This window comes from Crocodylus porosus, unplaced genomic scaffold, assembly GCF_001723895.1.
Source record: "Crocodylus porosus isolate Cpor-Errol unplaced genomic scaffold, CroPor_comp1, whole genome shotgun sequence".
NCBI lineage: Eukaryota > Metazoa > Chordata > Crocodylia > Crocodylidae > Crocodylus > Crocodylus porosus.
Genome location: NW_017728920.1, coordinates 17,254,002 through 17,265,072, shown reverse-complemented (window position 1 = coordinate 17,265,072; position 11,071 = coordinate 17,254,002). Strand labels below are relative to the sequence as shown.

At 50.4% G+C, this 11,071-nt stretch overlaps 1 long non-coding RNA gene across 1 annotated transcript in view; it reads left to right on the top strand.

The window, feature by feature from the left end:
- The first annotated feature begins 8,427 nt into the window (after positions 1 to 8,427).
- The window catches only part of LOC109312540, a 3,865-nt gene continuing 1,221 nt past the window's right edge, over positions 8,428 to 11,071 (top strand). Inside the window, exon 1 of the long non-coding RNA XR_002101839.1 lies at positions 8,428 to 8,505. This is a non-coding gene — a long non-coding RNA (uncharacterized LOC109312540). The remainder of the gene's footprint in view (positions 8,506 to 11,071) is intronic.

Sequence of the window (11,071 nt, the reverse complement as noted above, 5' to 3'; positions counted from 1 at the left end):
TGCGTGGTGGACCCAGCATAGATGGCCTCTCTCTGGGCCTAGTCTGGACTGACCCTGGATCCAGCGCACTCCCTGGTTTAGCTGTGTGCCATCTGCAGGCTAATCATATAGATTCTGCATGCCACATGCAGCTCATGGGGCCAGGGCCAGTGTATGCTGTAGGTAGAGAGCAGCGCTGTGGCTAGATCTGGCCTTGGGCTAGAACTTTGAAACCCCAGCTCTAAATTATTGGTACAATGTATTTACCCTGTCTATAGAAGGGAAAATGCTAATTTCAACAAGACTTTCAGCAATTTATTTTTGTCATTTGAAAGACCTAATTAATTTATGCCACAGACTGCTCATGTAGTTGAGAATCATATTAAAATCTTGGGTTGAAAATTTTGACAGCAAAGATGTCTATTTTAGGAAGAAGATGTTATAATGACTTCATTTTTAAAAAAGCCTTAACCTCACAGCTGATTCTGGAGAGCTGAATTCTCATTAGAGTTGGCATCCCAACTTCTTATGTGAATTTAAATGATTTATTTGAATTTTTAGTATCTCATTTTTTCTTGTTTATCAATAGAATGGTTGCCCCTTTCATATGGGACTTGAGAGAGTAAATTGAAGTTTATAAACCCTTTTGATCTCAATGGGTGACAGTTGCTCAGTCTAATTAGGGTATTGTTGTTGGTTTACAAAATATATTTTAAATTTTTAGTCTAAACATGTTCCTAGAGTCTAGTTTGTTAGTGCTTTTAAAGTATGATTACAAGCAAAAGGTAACCAGAGCTTTGAAAAATGATTTCTGCAACATGATGTGGAGGTTTATTTACCATTTTATGTCTATATTTGTAAGATTAAGGACATTAATTCACTTCCTGCTTAGTAAAATAATCATTTCTGACTTAATTAGATGGTTTGAAAATGATTACCATATATACCTGAATACAAGACCAGGTCCTTCCACCCACCCCCAAGCAGCATGGGAAAGGAAAGCTCCTCAGTTTACATTAACATACAAGGAAGCTGCATTAAATACATTGTCTGTCTCTGAACTGCTTCATGTACTCAGTAATGGCATCATGTACTCAGTAATGGCAACCAGTTATGATGATGATTTAGATGCAGCCAACACTGAGCATGACTGTAAAATACTAATATTGGGTAAACATGCTGGTGGGAACTTTTTTGTGTGTGTGACCTCCAAAAAAGTGGGAGGTTCTCCCCCAGAAAGGACTGAGCATTAGGCTTGGAGGCCCTACAATAGCAGGCTGGCCCCTGGACCTACCACAAGGATAGGTTAGTGGAGCCCATCTGAATAAAATATATGGTAGTGCCCATCGCATGCAGTCCCCCTCAGCACAGACTTGTTTTCAAGTTATGTTGAGCCACTACATTGCATACATTTAGACTTCCTCTTCACTTTCTTCACTCTCACAGCTGAGCTGTGCCTTTTTCCCCCCCTGTTTTCAGTGATTCCTGTTTCTTCCACAGCCTTAAGTATTTGGCAGTCATCATGAAACAGGGCCCCAAAAGTTCTAATCTGCATACACATTTTTGAAGGATCCCAGGACTCATGACAAGAGCACCCAGTTCCAGTCATGAGTAGAAGAGGATAGTAAATAGAATAGGAAATTATAAGAGGCTTCCTATCAACAAGCAGACATTTAGTAACTCTGCTATCTCTGTTAAAATTTCTCCATGTCATCACTCATTCAGTGTCAGCCATAGAGATACAAATTCTGGGAATAATTGTATTTTTTTCATATTTTAAAAGTGGTATTCTTTGATGTTATGTAGTAAATGTTAACCTTGTTTTCACTTCCTCCAACCAAATTTAAGCCAAGTGCATTCCAAAATTGGTTTTTTTTCTAAATCAGAAATAAGTCTTGGTACAAAGAGCCTTCTTCAGTGTTTGGCTATTAGTATTTCCCAAGTTAGTCTTTTATAATGATTGCCATTTTGATTCCCCCACAGCTAATTTAAAAATTGCTTTTATTGCTTAATACAACAGTTTCATATGCAAACTGTTAGAGAGGAGGAATGAATTCTAAACATTTTATTTCCATGGCTTCAGTATCAATAGAGCAAAATGATGAATCCTGTTCAGCTAATGCCAAGACTGGGCTTCTCTCCAAACTTCCATTATGTGATCACTTTGTTATATATGTACAGCACCTGTTAGAGGAGGGGGCAATAAATGAGTCCTCATTCTGAGCAATGATGAGAGATTACAGAAAGTCAGCTAAGGACAAGGAAAATTCCCAGATTCAGCCAAGCCCAATATCCTTAATAACAGTGAGAGACTACTCACTGGACAGAGGATTCAGGAGGAGATTGATGAACTGAACTGGTCTAAAGTTTTCAAGTTGTCAAGCAGTGTAAAGAATTTTTCACTTACTGTGCAAGTCTGATGGTATTGCTGGCACTTCTTGTCATAAACCAGAATCTGTGTCCTCACTGCCAGCCAGTAATTAGAGTCTGATTTCTTCAAGTCAGAAAGTGGGGTCATCTTCTCTAGGAGCAGAAAGAATATGCAACAGAGAAAAGCTATTTTGACATAGTTAAAAGCCCTGGCATTCATCAGGTCTTTTTGTTCATTGTGGGGCTTTCCAGAAAGAGTTGAAGAAGAAAGAGTTGAGGCATCATGAGTTTGGTGTGCTCTAGTGTTCTTGAGAGAAAGAGGAAAAAGAAGATAGGTGGCAGCTAGATAAAAAGGATTGAGGGGAAGGTGGTGGGGTAGAAGAGCATGGTATAAAGTAAAGAAATGAAGAAGAGCCATTAGGAAGAAAGTGTTTAAGAAAGAATCCAGGATGGATGGATGGGAGGGAGGACTTTGACTTTTTAGCTACTTTATTCAGGGGCTTAGGGTACAAGAAGTTGGCCCCTCTGGGGTCCATGTCCAATATAAAAAGCAAAGACAAACAAATCAAACCAAGAGCATCATGAGATTACATTCATAACATCACATCATGACAGACACCTTCACAGTATTACACGTTGTTCCTAACGTGCCGTTATGTGGTTGGGACACCCAGCCACACAGTTGTACAGACCAAAGCCCTCTATAAACAAATGATTCCTACTCTGCTCTATCCAATAGTACACATAACAAAACTTTTAACTTCCCACAAAAAGAAAAAAAAATCAAAAAGCAGCTTGGCGAGGGCCCAGGGCATGGCATGAGCTTGGAGTTGCAGTCCACCACTGAGCCTGCCGCGTTGCCAAGACCAGTCATGACATCAGAACACATATGGAAGATGGCCATCCTCCACAGAGCACAGCGCCCCCTCAAGGGCCCAGTGTGCTTCAAAGGCAGGCACTACCTGCCGGAGCCCAGCATGCTGAAACTCGAGTGATACGCACACCCACACCAGGAGGCCAAAAAGCCACAGGGCATCTTGGGCATCGTGGATATGAACCACCCAGAGAAACCACCCCTTTGTTTCTCTCACCACAGAGAAAGAAAGGGGCAATCTCTGTCACTGTTGAGAGGCATGGGGAGTGTCAGCAGGGTGCCAGGCCCGCCGGCCACCACCGGCGTGACCATCAGCATGGGAAAAGCCTTAGGGTATCCGTGGTGCAGGAGACCTGGCATGCCCAGTTATGGTCATCCAGGGTGGCTTCTGTCTCCAGTGGGAGGGCAGCCTGGATGTCATGCAGGAGATGGTCCATGCTGTGGGCATAGTGCATGCCCAGCCAGGTAGTCCAGGCCTGGGGTGAAAGCCAGGCCAACCTAGTGGGGTCAAGGAGATGGCCCAGGTGGAGGATGCACCTGGATGAGGGTGGCTGTGAGGCTGCTGGAGGCCAGGCTTGGCATGGGGCACAATAGGGCTAGGTTGAGCACCAAGGGCTCCCTTAGCAGCTGTGGGAAACACAGGTGCCAGGCCCAGGGCCGGAGGTGGAAAGTGGCCTGCCAGGTGCATGCCATGTCATGGTAGAAAGCCAGAAGCACCACCCAATTAGGAGCATGAGGTCCAGCAGCAAGGGCTCTCAGTCGAAGCTGAGGGCCCAAACCCTCTGCAGGAGCTGACATGTCAGTTGTTGCCATGGTAGGTGCTCCTCTCCTTAAAGGAGTCACTGTAAGGCTTGCAGGCAAAAGGCGGCCACCTTGTTCGCTAGGTCAACCAGGCTCTGGCCACCCTTGGCAACTGATAGGTAATGGACAGCTTGTGGGAGCTAGTAGTGCCCACCCCAGAAAAATTCTAACAGCACTGGAGTCTCTTGAGTAGGTCCTGTGGCAGGTTGAGTATGGTGCACTGGTGCCACAGGGCCGCTGCCACCAGGTTGCTGGCAATAAGGACATGTTCATGGTAGGAGAGGCTGGGTGGGCACCATTGCCACTGTTGCAGGTGGATCTGCACCCCCTCAAGGCTGTCCCAGTTGCACACAATGAAGGTTGGTGGCCCCAGAAACATGGCCAGGACCTTAAAGCCCTCCCAGTGCCAGGTGAGGAACCCCAGCAAATCTGGGGGGGGTCACGCTTGTCCATGCGTCAAGCAGCAGGGTATCATTCTTGGCCCAGTTGATACAGGCTGAGGAGGCACACTGATAGGCTCGCTGGCAGTCCATCAGGGTGCACACATCTTCTTGGGTGCTGAGGAAGATGGTTATGTTGTCCACATACACTGACAGCCAGAGCAGAGGGCTGATGGGAGGGCCACGCTGCTCAGGTGGCGCTGCAGCATGTGCAGCACCAGCTTGATGGCCAGGGCATAGAGCATGCCCAACAGGGGGCAGCCCTGATGGATGCCTCTGTGCGCAGGGAACGGGGTGCAGAGCCAAAGGTCTCCAGGGTCTGTGTGAGCAGCTGTGGGGCCTAGGAGCAGCCGTGAACTCCCCAGCGCCCCTCTACCATCACTTCAGGTGGTCCAAGCACCCTCGAATCTCGCCTGCCACGACTTTGCTGTTAAAGGCAGCCTCCTATTTAACCATTTATCCGCCTAGTGACTGGTAAGTGTGTCCTGCCCCTACTCCGTATGGGGTGCCGCTATATGTCCCCGCCTTAGGGCTATGCGTGCCCTCTCTGTCACCCCGGGCTCCTTACCCATCTGCGGGCCTGACTCTCCGCCGCTGCCCCGCTCCGGGGCCTGTGCCGCGCCTCTTGCGCCCGCTGCCCCGCTCCGGGGCCTGTGCCGCGCCTCTTGTGCCCGCTGCCCCGCTCCGGGGCCTGTGCCTACTCTAGGCCGATACTGCGCTCTTCGCGCCTGGGGCTCCAACCCCTGGGGCTCCAACCCTTCACTTGGCAAGCGTTGGGGGCTCCAACCCCCGCCTGGCCAACGTCCGCTTTGCCCCCTCTGGGGCCTGGCCCTCTCTAGGGTGCCCGCCGCGCTTCCTGCGGCCATTGCCCAGCCTCTGGGCTTATATTGCGCTCTATGCTTTTGGGGCTCAGGTGGCCGTAGCCGTGCCTGGCCCCTTGACCCTTCTCTGGGCCTTCTGGGCAACCACCACGCCTCTCTCTGGCACACCCCGTGCCTCTCCAACGCCGACTTTGGGGCTCAGGTGGCCCGTGCCTGGCCACTTGACCCTTCTCTGGGTCTTTTGCCTTCTGGGCAAACACCGTGCCTCTCCGGCGCAACTGTAGTGCCCTGATGGCACTGTGCTGTTACTGGGCACTGGGGACCCCCAAGTTGCTGGGGAGCTCCCCCGAGGCCTCCTCGCTCCCCTACAGCCTCACCTGGTCCTCCGGTGTAAACTATAACTGAGACTCAAGCCATCTGGCTGTAACATAAACACCAAGTCTCTGTACTCAAAACCATCAACTCCAAGCCCCCACCAGGGCTCTCGATCCTACCTCCTTTTAGGGTGTTCTTGTTCCCAGCATCATTGCAGCCAGCCAGCGCAACAACGGAAGCATCCACCAGCTCAGGCTGCTCAGCTCTGCCACAGAGCTCCTACTCCTGCAGCTGCCAGAAGGGAACTGCTCCTCAGGCTCCGGCCTGGGCTGTTTATAAAGGCCTGGCCCTGCCCCCTTCTGGCCACCTGACCCACCTGGTTGCCCTAGCAACCCGCCCCTGAGCTGCCCTGGTGATTGGCAGCTCTGACAATCAGCACCTGAGCTGCCCTGGTGACTGACAGCTCACCTTATCTCTTTCTTAGGCATGGAGCACCCCAGTACCTCCATGACAGTCTGGAAAAGGTAGGCATGGTCCACCCAATCGAAGGCCTTCTCCTGGTCCAGAGAGGTGAGGTCAATGTCCAGGCCAAAGAGTTCACTGGCTGTGAGTAGGTTGCGCAGCAGGAACAGGTTGTCTTGAATGGTCTGGCACCCAGTACCTCTGCTCAGGCCCAGCGACGGAGGCCATGATGGTGTGGAGGTGTGTCGTCAGTGCTTTGGCCAGAATCTTGTAGTCTGCACATAGCAGGGAGACTGGGCACCAGTTCTTAATCCAGCCAAGGTCTTCCTTCTTGGGCAGCAATATGAGCACTGCTTGGTGGCAGCTGATCAGCAGGACCTTGTTGGAAAGGCTCTCATGAAAAATGTGCAGGAGGCAGGGGCCAAGGAGAAGCCAGAAGGTCTTGTAGAACTTGGCAGGTAACCCGTCAAGGCCTGGGGCTTTGCTGGAGCTGAGGCCAGCCACAGCGGCTGCCAGCTCCTCCAGAGACAATTCCGGCTCAAGTTCTCTGGCCTCCAGGGAACAGACGTGGCAGGCCCTCATGGAGTTCATGCATGGCCTCAAGGCAGGATGGCTCAGCTGCAAACACGTCACGATAGAAGGCAATGGCGTGCTAATGTATTTCACCTTCATCCGTGATTACCTGGCCCTTGAGAGTCTTGAGGTGATCTTAGATTTTGTTTGCTGCCTACTACCACTCCAGGTTGAAGAAAAAGTGGGTTGGGGTGTCGGTTTCTGCTGGCTCTTGGCAGTGGGCGCAGATCTTTGCTCCATGGGCCACGCTTTCTGCCAAGTCATGTAAGCCTTTCCTGTGGAACCAGCAGTACCGTAAATAAGAGTCTTGAATCAGGCTGACATTGAAGCACCAATAAGGCACCTGCGTGCAGGGTCTCCCAGGCACTCGTCCTGGCTCAGGTGTACTGGTGCATGTCAGGATGCAGAGTTCACCAGATGTCAGCGAGGTCTGTGGTCTCCAGGACAGACTGCAGCTTGTGGGTGGAGGGCAGGTGAAGCTCAGACCCTGTGTAGTTGAGTGAGACATCAGTTAACATCCCCACCTACGAGGAGCAGGTCCTCTTCCTCAGTAGCGTCATGCAGGAGGGAGGCCATGGTCTCAAAGAAAATGACCATCTCCTGGCCATCAGTGGGTGCATAGATGTTGATGAGTAGCAGAATGTGTTGTGCTAACATGACACAAATAGTCAGAAGGCGGCTGGGGATGACCTTCTGTGCCACTGCCGTGTCAAGCTGCAGCTGTGGCAATAGGAGTCACAACCCCGGTGCTGAGGTTGGTGGCATGACTTGGGAACAAGTGGCCTCCCCAGGCAGTGTGCCAAGCCACCTGGTTGAGCCCACTGGAATGCATCTTCTGGAGGAAGACAACGGCCAACTGCTTTCGGTGCAGGAGCTCCAGGATGGCCTCCCATTTCACCAGATCTCAACAACCATTGATGTTAAAAGTGCCAATCGTTGTAGCTGTCATGGGTGTGGGTATGGGAGGGGAAGAGTGAGGTAAGGTGTAGGTGGAAGAGCGAGCACCCAAGAGCAGAGCAAAATAGCAGAGACAGGTTGGAGAAGGCCTATCATGCCCTACTTTACTCCACGGACCCCCCAGGCCCCACTCATCTCTCACCCTCTGTGCAAACTTCTCCAGATGGTAAGCCATCTGCTGGGTGCCTAGATCTTCCTGAATAAGTTTGGCTGCAGCTCTGGTAGTTTTGACAGAGTTTTGGGTCTGCGCACCACTGAGTGATGTGCCCTGCTATATTCTTCTGTCCTTTGGTCTGCTTCAGAAATGAAAGGAGACCCCCATAGTTGCGGGTGACCCGGGGGTGGGGGGGTTCTGCCAACATGGGCTGGACATTTCTGACAGAAGCATAGTGAGGCTGCACCCCAGGTTGGGGCTCACCGACAAATGCAGTGTCTATACCCTCAATGTCCAGACATATCAGCCTCCTTTCATTGTCCAGGTCAGGGACTGGCTCCAAGACAACAATCCCTGCCTTCTTTGGGGAGAGACGTCATCCTACTTTTGAGGTCGCTTGCGACACTCAGAAAGCTGGATCTCCATCTTACTAGCTTCCCCATCCAATTGGGTAGACTGGGATGTGACTAAGAGGTCAACAGACTCCTGTGCACCCCTAGGTCAGGCCTCCAGAAGACAGGCATTCTTTATAATCTTTACTGCCACCTGACTCCAGAAGCTGGGAAACAGGTGAGGGGTTGGTGACCGCCACCATCCCCTCCCCTGCCACCAAATCATCTCTGTGGTCACGTGCAAGGGGGTCACTGGCATGACAGCTGGAGTGGGGTCAGGCTGTCCAGCGGGCCCCCACCCGGCACCGCCAAGGAGGGTCCTGGCAGGGATGGGGTGTCCTGAGAGGCCCCCTTCATCTTCCTCTCTGTTTTTTTTCTTAGTGGCAGGCAGCACCCCCTTCACAGGGCAGGTGGGCCATGAGCGGACCAGCCCATCTCCATGGCCAGCCCTCAAACAAAGCTACAGTGGAGGGCGGCCAGGAGGAGGCATGAGCTCCATCGTCCAACAGGGCCTGGGCTCCACAGTCACCAGCCACCTCAGCCAGCTTGGACGGGGTAGTCAGGGTAGTTAGGGAGCAAGTGGCATCCGCCCTTCCACCTGGTGGGGCCTCTCACTGGGTGGGGTGGGCACTATAGGTGAGATGGGCAGGGGAGAGGGCTGGGTAGTAGTACCCACCCCTTCACTGGATGGTGCTCTCACGCCAGAGACCCCAACCCCCTCAGATGGAACAGGGGTAAAAGGAGGTCAGGAAGAGACCACTGGGTGGGGCCTGTGTCCCAGAAGTGGATTTGCCATCCTTTGGTGCTGCTGCAGTCACCGATGTTCTGGCCACTTTCCCTCAAAGGCTGGTAGGTGGGAAGAGCTACCATACTGAAAACCCATGGTCTCCCCCCAAGGAAAAATAAATCACAAACCTGCTCCCATCGAGTGTGAGGTTCAAGGAGTGAGGCAGAGACTGGGGGCCCTCCCTGAGAAGCATGAAGACCTGTCTTTGAAAGGACAGGACATGCTTGAGTTTTGGGTTCTTACTTCTGATTGTCAGTTGGCGCAAAGGACTCATAGGAACCCTATAAGGCTCAAGTCCCTTGGCCAGCTCCTGGTCAGGCAGGTGGGGGCACATTAGAAATCACCACCCTCACTGCCTGGGTGTCTATAGGTGTGACAAGATAGTGTACACCCACGATGTTCAGGCTGTCCATGCACACCCTGTTGACCAGGGTAAGAGTGCTCATGTAAATCACTGGGACCATGTTAACACAACCCATGTAATATATGTTACGCCATCCCAGGAGATCAGCTAAGGCACCTACACAGACCTTGACCCCAACATTGGGAGGGGTATGAACCCTCAAGCCATGGTTAAGGGGGAGGTTTTTAGAGGTATCCCCATGCCAGCCACTGGGTGTAAGTGGCTGGCATTCTTGCTAGGACAGGGTTAATCCCAAAAGCTAAAACTAAGGGAATGAAAAAAAAATTGTGTATATTAACTACAGAGATAAGTGTCTGGGAATGCGGCCATAAAAAGCAAAAAGGGAGGGTGAGTGCCCAGAGGGGGGAAAGGAAGATTAAAAAAGGGTCGGGAGAGGGCTTTATGGATGTTAGTAATAAAACAGAAACAAGTTGGGTGCCTGTGGTCAGGTGCCACCTGGGGTGGGGGTGCTGCTGCCGCCGAGGGAAGCATCAGCCCTCCTTCCCTGCCCCCCCCGCAGCCCAGGGACTGCTTCACCTGCTGGCAGTTCACCTTTACCTGCCTCTCTGGCAGCAGGGGGATGGGGGTGGGGAAAGTCGGGCATCTGCACAGTACTGGGATTTAATCAGCCCTAAATTGCAGTGGTGATTTTAAAAACCCACTGCTTCAATTTAGGGCCCCCGTTTCATCTATACATGCTGTACTACAAATAGAACACCTTAAGAGAGATGCACAACACTGAATGCAAGCAAGTAATGGTTGGCAATCTGAAAGAACCCACTGTGATTGTGAGACTAAATCAAATAAGTGGCATGAGAGAGTGAGTGAGAGTGGTGATTGTGCTGGAGATGTTAAACAGCAGCAGGATAAAAGATGCGTGTTTGCTGATTGAGGTCACCTAGGATGAGGTTTGGGAATTGCAGTAAGGAAAATAAAGAATTATACTGAAAATCAGAATTAAAGGTTAGGGGAGTGGATGGCAAATAAGGGAAGGGAAAGTGGGGAGTAAGATGTAGTTGCCTTTAGAAGGGGACAGAAACAAAAGAATGGTAAGACAGAAAAGAACAGCAGGCCACACTGTTGCTGTATGTATCAGCTTGGGAAAAAATGAGAGAAAGTGAGTACCTTAGAAGGTGAAAGTAACAGACAGGTTTCCAACTATATTGAACACTACTATTGCTTCAGATTAACTAATTCAGAGGTGCATATGCTTTTACAGAATATTTCTGTGAATTTTTGGTTGAACATTCAGTGGAAGTTATTTATATATACATTCCTTTTCTCTAGTAGCTCTTCAAGTAGGTCAGTAAGTTTTTAGATATTTGGTTAATTAAAAAACTAAATGGGTCTGGTTATCATAAAAGCTCTCTTCATCTTTTCTGTTAAATTACAACAAATATGTGGAGATATGCATAATGCAGAGAAGTCTTGTACTTGCCCTAGGTTAAAAAATGTGCATATGTTCCATCATCTGTAGATAGTTTCATAGTTTCTAGGGTCGGAAGGGACCTGAGCAGATCACCTGGTCCAACCCTCTGCCATGGCAGGAAAGAATACTGGGGTCAAACGACCCCAGCAAGATGTTCATCTAACCTCCTCTTGAAAACCCCGAGGGTAGGAGCCAGCACCACTTCTCTTGGAAGTTGGTTGCAGACCTTAGCCGCCCTGACCGTGAAGTAGCGCCTCCTGATATCTAACCTAAACCTACCCTCTGCCAGCTTGTGACCGTTATTCCTGGTCACT